The sequence below is a fragment of the Hydra vulgaris genome, chromosome 07, assembly GCF_038396675.1.
Source record: "Hydra vulgaris chromosome 07, alternate assembly HydraT2T_AEP".
Classification (NCBI taxonomy): Eukaryota; Metazoa; Cnidaria; class Hydrozoa; order Anthoathecata; family Hydridae; genus Hydra; species Hydra vulgaris.
The window spans coordinates 11,429,094-11,443,454 of NC_088926.1; positions in this window are offsets into that span (position 1 = coordinate 11,429,094).

The following is a 14,361-nucleotide window of genomic DNA, read 5'->3' on the forward strand; positions in this document are numbered from 1 at the left end:
ATATATATATATATATATATATATATATATATATATATACAGGCCCGCCGAGAGCCATAATTTAGACGGTGCAAGAAATATTTTTGGGCCCTTTACCCATAACGGGTGATGCGGAAGTTATCGGACAAATCCTAATTTCATTATTTGAGCATAATAATTAGTTTTTGTAGTTTTATGCATAGGCATAAACGTTCTATATAATATAAACTTTATTATTTGAAACACAATTATTTAAAATAAGGTTAAATGCAGCTGAACGAGAACCTTTTCGAAAGCGACTAAAAATATTTTTTGTAAACAAACCTAATATAAAAAAAAAAAAATCGTAAATCATTTTGAAAAGGAAGGATTTGCTCGAAGTACAATATATGATAACCTAAAAAGACTTGAAACTGTTTAATTGTTTTCTGATAGAAAGCAACCTGGTCGTCCGACATCCTGGACTAGAGATAAGAAAGCCGAATTAACGAGACTTGTCAACAATCAAAAAGGGGTCAGTCAGAGAAAAATAGGTTTTAAATTCGGTAAATTTTTTAACTATTTATTTTGGCCAGATTTAGCAAGTTCTCATTATTCTAAAGATTCTCTAAATTGGATCGACAAATATGTCTATTACGTTGATAAAGAATCCAATCCCCCAAATGTGCCTCAAGCACGACCAATTGAAAATTTTTGGGGACATTTGGTACAAAAGGTTTACGAGGGAGATTGGAAAGCTTCAACAGAGCAAGTTTTGATTGATCGCATTAAATTAAAACTACAAGAAATTGATTTAAACTTTTTACAGTCATATGAAAGGCGTCAGAGCAAAATTAAGATCAATTGCAGATGGTGGTGTTTTTTCATATAAAAAATAATAAATTTTTATTAAAAGATAAATGCTTTATTTAAAAAAAAATATAATAGTAGTTTTTTTTTTTATTTATAAATAAGTTATTGACGTTTTTATTTTGTCCGATAACTTCCGCATCACCCGTTAATTCTAATATTTTAAACTATTACTGTATGCTTTTGCTGAATCAATTGTGGTTTAATTCCACATTGATTTTTGAAGTCGGCAATTGTTTAGAATGAGGATGCAATCTTGCATTACAGTTTTATTTCTAGCTACAATTATTTCATTTACTAAAGAATATTAATTTAAAGAATAATTATTAACCGTTTTGAATTATTGTTTTTTTTTTTTATGTAATTAGTTTTTCTTTCATTATTGGATTAAAGGATATTTCTGAAATAAAAATTCAGATTATTTGTTACGTTTCAACCATGTTCAATAATACAATAATCAATCTCAACAAATATACAAGTACTAATAAAAACAGAATTTTAACTAATAGTTTATTCCAAGAATAGTTCATTTACAAAACAAAGGTGCTTTTCTTGCTTTTTTTGAACCGAAATTTCGAATAATTTTGTCAAAATCAATTGACCTAGATATTGAAGATTCGAGACTCAACATTGCCAAATCCACTAACCGCCCTTGTAGCATTGTAGTTCTTAAAAAGTTTTTAATCAGTTTTAGTTTGCTGAATGAGCGTTCGGCGGATGCAACTGTAGCAGGAATTGTTATGAATATTCTCAAGCATACACAAATGTTTGGAAACAGGCCATGTAAATTAGTTCGACTAATCGAATTTAGGAGTTCAAAAGGGCTTAATTTATTCGATCCAAAATTTGCATAATGTATAGATTTTAACTGTTTTATTTCCATTACAATATCTTCGCTAACATCTGCTGAATACTCTTCACTTAATAATTTTGCTTTCATTTCCGATGTATCCAAATCAATATTGAGATAATTCCACATGAAGCTAAACTTATATGAAATGCTCTGTGCTGCTTTGAAGCTTACAGTAAGGCCACCAATAACACTATCTAATACCACATAGAAAACAAATCTTCTAAAGCATGATTCCTCCATGGTCTCATCTTCATTTTAATCTGTAAACCCTTGATCCTCTGGCTCTTTTGCAATTTGCCCCACCACGTCCTCTCGATAGTTTGACTTCTATATCAAAATTCATTGCAACATTCTTTGATTCTGACCAGATATCTTTCCATTTATTCCGAAGCTCAAGAAGTTGTCTCAGTAAGTGGTTTATGTTGTCCACTTCCACATCTAAAGTTGCATTTCTTGCTTAAATAACTTTATTGCAAAAATCAATCGGAACAAGAATTTTGTACCATATTGATGACATTATTATGCGGGAAAATGAATTAATATAATATAAGGCACCTTCTACTTCAGTTCTTGTTTTAGAAGTCAAATTTAATTCTAAAAGCTCTTCCAATGACAATTTAATCCCAGAAAGTTGTGCTAAAAAGGTTTGACACTTTCAACACGATCTGGCCACCTTGTATGTGACATTCCTTTTAGTGAGCAATTGATGTGTTTTGATAATATCTCACATCGTTTTGGACTTGAGCTGAACAAATTATATACTGTTTGAATCGTTCCAAAAAATGTTACAGCTTCAGGAATACATTCTGCCGCATCATTTCCCACAAGATTAAGAGTGTGACATCCACAAGGGGAAAATAGTGCTAATGGACATAACTGAAGTATTTTGGCTTGCACACCATTGTATTTTCCATCTATATTTGATCCATTGTCATATGCTTGTGCCCTGCAATCTGAGAGAGGAATGGAGTTATGTTGAAATGTTTCCACTACCATTTGAGATATTTCATCCCCAGTTTTATTGTTGCAATCTACATATGTTAGAAATCGTTCAACAATTTCATATTGTGAATCTTTTAATATTACATATCGTAATATGAATGTTTTTTGCTCTGTATGTGACGAATCTGGTGTTGCATCGACTATTATTGCGAAATACTTAGCAGATCTTCTTTCTTGTAAAACATGCTGTCGCACCAAATCCGAGCATTCTGCAATGAATTCATTTTGAGTATCAGCTGATAGATAATGAACTTAAAGTCTTTCGCCTTTTCGCTGAGATTCTTCCACTGATAATACATGCTCTTTAAGTATAGGGTCCCAATGTGAAAGTAACTCTACAAGACCCAAAAAATTGCCATTATCTACATCTCCAATTCGCTAGGAGGATCCCCGAAAAGCCAATCCACGTTCACCCAAAAATAGAATAACATCTAATATTCTTTTAAGAATATTGGACCATTTCGTTGATTGCAATTTAATCGAGCTTTCCAAGTAAGTTTCAATACCCTTTCTAAATAAAAAACGTCTTTCTAATTCTTGCCAAGCTAGGTAACATTCTCTGTGGACATTACTCCTCTCATGCTCTGGAATCCTGTTACACAACTTTTGCCATTTACCAGTTGCTGCATATCAATCAGATGAAGCCAATACTGATCGCGAACTTAAATTTCTCTCAGTAACAGAGCTTTTGGAAATATTACCAGAAAATAATGGACATGGAAAGCAAAATAATGCCTGTTTATGTTGACTCCAAACCAGCCAGTCTCTTTTATGAACTTCACCGTTGACATTCTTAAAATTTAAAATTGTCCGAGGAAAAGCCTAATTGTTAATATCTGGGTAATATGTTAGGAAAATCGACATGGTCATTTGTGACATTTCTATCTCAGATTGAGAGGGAATTTCACTCAAAAGATTACCAATATCAAGGAGGACCTGACCACAATTAGAAGCAGAAAGGCTTACAGTCTCAATCCCATTTGAATCATTTTCATTGTCTTCAAACGTTTTAGTTTTTACCCCATCAAAACAGTCAGTTAAATCATCGCTTATTTTATCTACATCATTTGCTTTAGAAATAGTTTCCTCTTGTTCATTATCATTGAGATTTGATGCAGTGACTCCAACGTCAAAAAGCGTCCTCATACTCTTTTTTTCGTTCATAATATGTTTTTGTCTTTCTTTCCTTTTTTGACATCCTGACTTGTGAAGAGGCAGCATTGTTTATGATAATTTCTAAAATTAAAATTGTAAAAAATGTCATGCTATTAAATACAAAATATAAAGAAGAATAGAGTATTCCAAAAACATGCAATTAATTATAAGACTTTATAATATTGCTTTACAGGTTATTTAGTAACAGTAAAATAAGTCAATTATAATTATTACCTAATTTAATCAAGGTTTTGATTAATTATTATAAATAAAAATCGTTACCGTTAGCAATATTAAAAAGCAGTAACACTACACAATATTGGAAGAAAATAATTATTAGCAAAACCATAAATGTACTTTTAAATTGAAAAGGAGAAAAGACAAAAATTTATCAGCTGCACATTGAACTTATAGGAACAATAGGAATGTACTTTCAATTAAGTCTGCATGAAAGAAAATTTGAAAAAGAGAAAAGACCCGACTGAAAAATTCTAAAGAGAATCTAACTAGAATTCTAAATTCTAAATAGAATAGAATAAAATTCTAAATTCTAAATAGAAATTGTAAGTTACAATTAATAATGGGAAAATAACGAGAATAAATAGAGGAAAGTATGGAGACATTTCAACCTAGATTCGAGTTAGATTACTGCAGACAGAAACTAGTTAGTTTCTAGCTGTCAAGCTCTAGTTAGGTTCTCTTTAGAATTTTTCAGTGGGACCAAAATATGCCGATCTTTTAAGTGTATGAATATCTTTTTCTAAATGTGCAAAATATGTGTTTTTTAAGTAGGTCACTAATAAATTTTTGTAATTATTATTGTAATTATTTTAAAAAAAAAGCTTTGGTTAATGGGCCCCAATTGATCTATGGGCCCTGGAGCAGTGCACGGCCTGTACCCCCCTCTCAGTGGGCCTGTATATATATATATATATATATATATATATATATATATATATATATATATATATATATTGCGGTTTCTTGATGACAAGACCTCCGGTCTTCTGCAAGTTTACCGCGTTCTTTATAATATAATATTATACAGTATTATTTATATATTTTTTGTATAACACAATATCAAAGATTTTTATCATTTTATTATACTATATAAACGATTTTTATTATATATTACGAAGTTGCAATGATTAAAGAACAAAAAATTTAAAGAAAAAAAAAATTTGAAGTGAAATCAGTATGCAAAGAAAGCAGAGAAACATTGTAGCAGCCACAATTAACACCAAAACAAAACTTAAGCACTCCAACAAATTGCAATTTCGGCCAACAAATTGCAGCGTCGTCCTTTTTTCCTTTTTTTAAACTTTAGAATTATTAAATACATATTCAAGCTAACCAATCGCACCCATTCTTTTATAATGAATCCTTGCATACTGGAATTTCTATAAGAATTATTTATCTAATGTTCAATGTGCAACTTTAAAAAACTTTTTAAGTTAGGATTTTATTAACCTCAACTAAATAAAACCGCAAAAAACTTATATCCTTAAACAAAATCTTTTTTTTTTTTTAAATTTCATATGAAAGTGCGAGTGATAGCCTACTCTTATACTAGTGGTAGTTTTTAACAACTTTTTCTAAAAACTGTTTTTTTTTAATTTTTTTTTTTTTTTTCAATGTTTGTAATAAAAAAAAATTTAAATTTAAGAATTTTTTTAAAAAAATTCTTAAATTTTTTTTACGTGGTTTTTTTTTAAAAAACGTAAATGATCTCATTTAGAACTTTACTTTTCTTTTCAATAATAATTTACGTGAGTTGATTTTAGAACTTTAAAGAAAACGTTATTTTGAATTTCAATAATTTTTTATAGAATTGTTTAAAAACATTAGCTTTTTATTTTTATGTGTTGAGAGGACCGGGGCTAATTGCCAAAATTTAATATAATTTTAAGCTGATTGCAAATAATAGTTGGTCTTATTTGCCAAAGCAGTATTTTTTTTTACTTGCTAAATAATTCCCTAAAATATTTTTAATTTTAACTTTTTTGTAAAAAATAAATATTCTCAATTTTATTACTAATAAAAAAAATTAATTTTATAACAATTTATTTTTATTCCATAATATGAGCCAACTAACCCCGTAAAAGTTTTGTCCACTTACCCAAAACGCCTTTTTTCCAATAAACAACCTATAGATCATGAAAAATGGCAACTATTCAAAAAAATAACTGAATGGAAATAGTAAAACAACTGTGATAGAAACCTTTGCAATATATGTTTATATTTTTTTACAATCTACTATTTTCTTCGTAAAGTAAAAAGGAAGCGAAGTTCCAATAGTTAAGTTTTGTCCATAAATCACATAAAATCCTGATACCTATCAGGCGTATGCCCAAAACCTTACAATACTAAAGTGAAAGATGAATCGAAAGAAAGGTTCTATTTTAACTTTGCCATTTTCTGATGAAAAGCTCTGAAGATAAATGCAATTCGTCAACTTACCCTTGCTGACAATTAGCCCCGTTTTTTCATAATAATAATTGATTAGTACATAATGTCGAATAGTAATATTTGCAATGATAATTTTACCTTGGATAAAGCAAAGATATCTTTTGTAAAATTTCCAGATTATACCATGACACCATATTCTACATAATTTCTTCTCATAGGCAAAAATGTTCAAACTCCGTTTTTTGATCAGATTGTGTCAGTGGCTTTCCTGTATTCATGTTTGCGGTCTACGTCTGTTTATTATGTATAGAAGCTGTAACTAAAAATAATTTATATTTAATCATAGTTGCCCTATTTAAAGAGTAGGATTTCATGGACAGAAGGATTTTTGTACATAAAACTTACAAACAACTTACAAAGTAGGGGACCATTTCGTTCACAGAAGGCTCTTTGTACATAGAACTTTCAAACATAGTTTTAGTATGTAGATAAAATTATATTTTGTTTAATAAATTTATTATATCTGCAAAAATAAGTTAGCTCTTTCTTTCAAACTTAATGTAAATAAGCTTATTTTACATTAACCATAGTAGAACAATCGCACAGTGCTGTTGACAATTTAAACATTATTGTGGATATTCGTTTGCTGTCTGTAAAGTGTAATTATATTTAACGATTGTTTTAAAGCGAACGATTGATTTGCGTTACTTGTAAATAATTGCATATGTATATAGACGTATTTGCATATGATATAAAGTACATTCTCTTGATATTTACATAATTGTGAATATAAAGAGAACTAGTTTGTATATAAATTATGTTGAATTGTATTAAGATACATGAGGCGTTTTACGCTCAACTTAAAAAAGTTCTTTTTGATGTGATACAACAAGCTATTTCGGCTAAAATGTCAACTAAAGTTGATTTAAAGTTAATTCCAGAGTTTAGTGGAAACGATCAACAATCAGTTGCAGAATGGCTGGAAAAAGTTGCACTTACATTTATTTTATTTTTATTTTTTTATTGGCCGTATAATATTATTTACACTAAGATTTATAATATTATACGGACAGGACTTCAAGAAGATCGTAATGACCTTCTCACGAAGGCCTTAACAAAACTCTACTTTCTTCTACAATGAAAACATATATATATACTATATAAAATAAATATATACCGAGAATATATAATCACTAAATATATCATAATTTTAATACTCTACATACTTCAGAAGTGAAATTCAAAATAAAACATAATAAATATGCAGTATAGCAACAGAAAATCTTTTTAAAAAAAAAAAAAAAATCAAGAATCCAAGAATACAAAATCAAGAAAAAAATCAAGAATACATTTTGTTGAAAAAATGAATTTTTTTTAATAGATTGTTTAAAAAAAGAATTAGGTAAATTTAGATGAAAAAACAAAATTAGGCCGTACTATTTCATTTCAGAGAAAAGTCTACGATAAGATATACAAATTTGAGCTTGTTTATTTTTGCAAAAAGGTTTTTCTAAAATGCTATTATTACGTAGGTTATATTTGTTTTGGGGTTTAATTTTGTAAAGGTTAAAAAAAAAGGGGGGGGGAGGGTTTGCCCCCCGATGTACAAAAACATCGAGGGCATAAGTTCTTTACATTTGTACATAAAACACAAAAATTAAATACATTCAGTTGATAAACATTTAAGGCGTCCATTTCTTTAAAAAATGGTTCAGAGTTCAAAAAACGATTTTTAAAATTTATTATGCGAGCTGCATGTTTCTGATGCCGATAAAGAGATTTAAGTTTAGTTTCATGTGTACTTCCCCGTATAATATTTGCATAATTGATATGACATTGAATAAAAGAGTAATAGAATTGTGTTAATTGCTTTTTGTTTAAAATACCTATAGATTTGTATAGAATTCCAATGTTATTTGCAACTTTATTAAAAATATTATTGATGTGTGATTTCCAAGACAGATTTTCTTCAATAAAAACTCCTAAAAATTTTGTCACTTTTCTTTTTAGGATGACATTGTCTATAAAAAGATCAAGCATATTTACAAGCAATATCTGTTTTTTATAGTTTGGATGGAAAAGTATCTAGTTTGTTTTTTCAATATTTAAAGATAGCCTATTTTTTTTGAACCAAAATGAAATTTTTTTAGTTTTCTGTTCATATTATTAAAATGTATGTTTATATTTTCATGTGACTGAAACAAGTTTGTTGTCTTCAAAAATTATAGTCTTTAAATTGGATGCTTTGATAAGATCATTTATATATATAATGAAAAGAAGTGGTCCAAGTATGGATCCTTGTGGGATACTATATGTTAATTAATGTTTGAGGTTGAGAATCTTTGTTAAAAACAAATTGCTTTGAGTTGGAGAGCTTTTAAACCAACTTAGAGTTTTCTTGATATGCCATAACATTCAAGTTTTTTAAGCAAAATATTATGATCGACCGTGTCAAAAGCTTTTGACAAGTCAATGAAAACACCAAGTGAAAATTTTTGATTTTTAAAAGATTCGTTAATACAACGTGTTAATTGAAGAATTGCATGTTTGGTTGAGTTGTTTTTTTTTTAAAACCGAACTGATTTTCATAAAGGAGTTTATTGGTAATTAGGTATGTGTACACTCTGTTGTACATTATTCTTTCTAATATTTTTGAAAAAACTGGAATAACAGAAATAGGTCTGTAATTTGTTATATTGGTCGGGTCTCCTGTCTTAAAAATAGGAGTTACTTTTGCTATTTTCAGTGAGTCTGGGCAAGAACCTTGTTTAATGGATGATTTAAAGATTTTGTAAAGAATATCTTTCATGACGTCATTAGAGTCTATCACAATATTTCCATTTATACACTCAGGTTCTACTGATTTATTTCTTTTTAACGATCTAAAAGCTATATCAAATTCCTCAAGCGTTAGGTTTTTAAAATCTAAGGAGTTTGACGTTTGAAGTTCATCTGTTAATTTATAATTTGTTAAAGGGATTTTGTTTGATAAATTTGCTTCTGTAGTGGAAAAAAATTTTTTAAGTTCAGTCGCAATTTCATTAGTATCTTTAGTTATTTTATTTCCAACTTTTATTGCAAGTGGAAGAGAGGTTGAAATTACTTTTTGCTTTCCTGTAATTTCTTTCATTATTTCCCAGACGCGCTTTAAGTTACGTTTGTGCTGAGTAAGCAATTTAGAATAATAAGTTTTTTAAGCATTTTGGCGGAGTTTTTCAAACAGATTTTTGTAGTTTTTGTAATTTTGTTTATGGTTTTCGGATTTTGTTTTTAAGTATTTATTATACAACTTTTGTTTTAGTTTTGAAGACTTTTTTAGCCCCTAAGTTATCCAAGGAGATAATATGTCTTTGGCCTTGAGATTTATTTCACAAATTGGAAAATTATCGTCATAGATTTTAAAGAAAGTTTTAAAAAATGTGTTATAGATAATGTTTATGTTATCATTAAAGTTTATGCGATTCCAGTCCTGCTGTAAAATTTGAACTTTGAATGATTGTAAGTTACATCTGTTAACAGTTCGTTTTTTTATTATCATTCTGCCCTCGTTTTTTATTTGATAATCTGATTTAATAGAAAAAAATATGGGAAAATGATTAGAAACAGTTTTTATAATTCCTTTTTTTAGAGATTTATTAAAATAGTCTGCGGTTAATATATTATCAATTAAAGTCGACAAATGGTTTATAATTCTAGTCGGTCTATCTTTTATTGGTATGGTACCCATTTCAAATAAATTTTTCTATAATGTTTTTATTTTTTGATTTTTGCTATACTCAAAACAATCCAAGTTGAAGTCACCCAAAATATAATTTTTTTTTCTCTTGACTGGTTTTTTCTATAAGATTGTATTTCAAAAATTTACCAAGATTTTCTGTTCTTCCAGCTGGAGACCTATAGCAACAGCTGAATAAAATGTTTTTAGAATTTTTGCTTATTAGTTCAATTGTTAAGATCTCTTGATCCGTATCAGAAACACTCGTATCGCTTCTAACTTTACAGAAAATATTTTCTTTCAAATAAAAAAGTACTCCTCCTCCGCGCCTATTATTCTTTCGTTCTAAAAAAGTTTCTTTAAAACCTGGGAGAAAAGATTAGAATTTGATTCAAAATCTATTTTAGAACACCAAGTTTCGGTTACGCAAATCATGTTAAAACAATTGTTGGTTCCATAAATTAAATTTAAAAAATTTTCAAAATTATTTTTTAAACTTCTAATATTCGCGTGAATGACATTAAAATAATCACTTTTTTTATCCACTCCTATAAAGTTATTAACTCCATTTGGTTGAAAATAAGAGCTTACTAATTCAGGTAAATTAATTTCGTTTAAGTAATTTATGTCTGGATCGGATTTTTCATGCGATATAAAATCATTAATTTTAAAAAATTTAAAAGCATTTTCAAAATTATAATTATTTTTCGAATTCATTTTTTATTATTATTTCCTTTTTTTATTCTGTTATAAATAACCGTGAATATACTTTGTTTAAGATGGCTGAGTGATTATTTTATTGTACACAACTTTAGCGAATTTACTTGATGCTCGTAGATCTTTAGCTTATCGAAAAAATTGTTTGCGAATACTAGCTGTCCGCTCGCTAAAATCTTCGTTTATATACATGTTTTCCTTCCACAATTTATTTTTTTTGTATTTTTCGAGAATGTTTTCACAATCTTTAAAATTGAGAAACTAGACAGCAATAGCTCGCTTTCTACGCTTACCTTCCTCGTGTTCTTTCCGGCACAATGCGCTCTTTCAATTTGTATAGCTTCTTTAATATCCAGTTTTTCTCTCAGTAGATTCTTAATCAATTCTTTGCTTTTCTCTCATGTTTCACCTTCGGTTTCCTCAATACCCTCAAATCGCAAGTTATTTCTCCTACTTCGGTCTTCTAACTTAGCAATCTTATTCTTTAGTGCTTCATTTTCTTCGTTTAAATATTTTTGATTTAGTTGAATCTGTGGATTTTTTTCAGTGTTGTTCAATGTTTCTTTTATTGTTTCGTATTGTCTCATTAAGTTCACGCTTTAATTCTTTGTTTTCATCTTTTATAATAATCAGTTCGCTTTCTAATTTTTGTATACGATCATTAAAGATTTTAATAATCGTATTTTTATGAATTTCTAATAAATCCTTTACTTGACTTAAAGTAAATTTGTTTGCCATTGTTTAAAAGTAGTTTTAAAAGTAGTTTAAAAGTATTATAAAGATTAAAAAGATATAAATGGATATAGATGAGTACGTTCGCAAAACTAGAGCATATCTTCTTCAGCCGCCATGTTTGCCGAGTCGGAAAAAATTATGATTAACGAACGGAACAATAGAAAATTATGATTGAAGAATGAAAATTAAAAAATTAAAACGGAAAAAAAAAAGAACAAAAATTGAAAAAAAGAAACGGAAAAAAGAACGGAAATAAATTTAAAAAAATAGATAATATATATAAGAAATAAATAAGAAATAAATTAAAAGTAAATTAAAAATAAATAAGAAATAAATAAAATAAATAAAAGATAAAAAAATAAATAAAAAATAAAAAAAATAAATAAAAAATAAATTAAAAATAAATAAGAAATAAATTAAAAAGATATAAATAAGTAATAAATTAAAAAAAAAATGGATATAAAAAAATTATGGTTGAAGAACGGAATGATGGAATGAATGAAAACTTTGCTGCTGCTGCAACAAAACGACGTGTTGAGCCAAGTTCGCTTGAAGTTCAAACGCAACCAATTTGCTATGAATGTAAACTCCCCAATCATTTTGCAAGAGATTGTCTTCTACAAAGAAGTAGTAATTGAAACAAGTCGGGTTGAAGACGTGAGCCAGGCGATGTTTTGTGTTACTCGTGTCAAGAGATAGGACACATATCAAGAATGTGTCCAAAAAACGTGCCAAGGGAGAAGATGTTTCAGCCAGTTCTCTCTCTAAACAATCAATAACGGCGTTACCTACTATACGTTTGGACATGAACGGCGTTCTTCGGGATGGGTTGATCGACTCAGGATGTACCTGCTGCATCATTTATAAAAAATGTGCGCCAAAAATTACGAAGAAAGCAGTTAGCGTGGTAACTGTAAATGGACAACAACAACAGTGCGAAGGCGTTAGCTGAAATCGAATTGTCACACCAAATGGAAATGAAGTTTTTGTGGAAGCACTTGTAGTTGACTTCAAACCACCTGGTTATTGTTTTTTGATGGGTATGGATGGAACAGTGGTTTTTGGTGGAGTATCAATATCTGCAACTCGCGATGTTTGTTTTATTGGAAGAAAGGAATCATGTTTATTTGGACTAAGAAGAGATGTTCCAAAAGATTTCAGTAATTTCAATATAATAGCTTGAGATTTAATAGCTTCGTTTGAGAAACAAAATCGAGAATGGATAATTGCGTGGAAATGGAATAATAACCTGAAACTCTAGCGAATAAGATTGCTAAATACACTATCCCAATTGGGATAAAACACAATTACGAAAAAGAAACCGAAGGTCCGCGTATCCGATGGAGCATGAGTTCTTGGTTTACAAATCGGAATGGAAAACAAAAAGTTGTGTTGGAGAAGAGATAACAATTTTAGCGAAATTCCTAATACGCTAACAAGACGTAACATCTTTTCTTTGTGCGGAAGAATGACAGGAAATCTTCCAGTTTGTGGTTGGTTGCGTGAAGCCTCGTCGTATGTTTAAAAAACAGTAAACGCCTTGACAAAAACGTGGGACGAAAAAATGAAATGCAATTTTTGGGGAAATATGCTGAACGATATGGTTAAAAGAATACGGAATGAAGATCCTGCTAAGGGAATTCGGAGTGTTTGTAGTAACGATGCAACAATTTGGGTAGATGCTAGTTCAATAGCACTAGGCGTGGTTGTTGAGGTTGATGGCAATATAATCGAAGACGCTTGTTGGTTAAGAAAAGATGACACAATACATATAAAAATGTCCGAACTTGATGCAGTAATTAAAAGACTAAACATGGGCCTTAACTGGAAAATGGAAGTTTTGCACATCTGCACCGATTCGAAATCGGTATTCCATTGGGTTACCGACGCACACACGAGAAAATCTAGATTGAGGACAAAAACATCAAACGAAATGCTGATAAGAAGAAGACTCCGAAATATTGAAAATATAGTGGATGAATACCAACTCAAAGTAGATATTAGGCTTGTCACTTTGGAAGTTAACTTGGTCTATGCTCTTACTAGTGAGCCCAATAGTTGGTTAAACTTGGTTGATAAATCTTCTAAAATGGCAGCAAGTGGAATTATTAGTACTTTGCTATCTTCCAAAGAAAATGTGCACGTTTATAGATCTACAGGACATTATGGCGTGAAAAAAATATTAAATTTCGTTCGTAAAATCTACCCGTTAGTGAGCAAGGAAGAAGTAAAACAAATGGTTGAGAAATGCATAGCCTGTCAATCAATTGATCCAAGTCCAATAAAATGGCCGAAAGGGAAAATAGTAATAAAGAGAACGTGGCATGTTATGAGAGGCGGCACTATCTTACTTTAATTGACTGTGGATCTACACGGTATGTAATATGGCAGTATCTTAAAGATCAAATCACCACATGTGTTATTCAAGAATTAAACGCGATATTTCTCGAACGAGGAGGTCTGGATGAAATACTGACGGACAATAATACTGCATTTCGAAGCACATTATTTTTGCAGTTTGTAAATAAATGGAACGTTAAACTTCGATTCAGGTGCGCTTATGTACCTTCTGAAAATGGAATTGCATAACAATGTCATCGATCTGTCAAAAGAGCGACGAAGAGAGTTCCGTGCAGTATACTGGAGGTTTATTGGTATAAATGGACAAAACGTGTCGATATGTAAGAGACCTAAGACAAGTAAGAGTTGACAACGCTTCAAATGAAGATCTTGGACAAGTAAGAGTCACAATGATTTAAATGAGGATCCAGAAGATGATAAAGTACTATACGTTGTGCTGCCTGGAGAAAAAACAAACAAGACACCAGTGTTACAAAGAAGCACGCGGGAAAGGATGGCTCCTGATTGTTTTAGTCCTTGAGACGAGATGGTTGTTATGACCAAGGAGAAGTGTAAAGTGTAATTATATTTAGTGATTGTTTTAAAG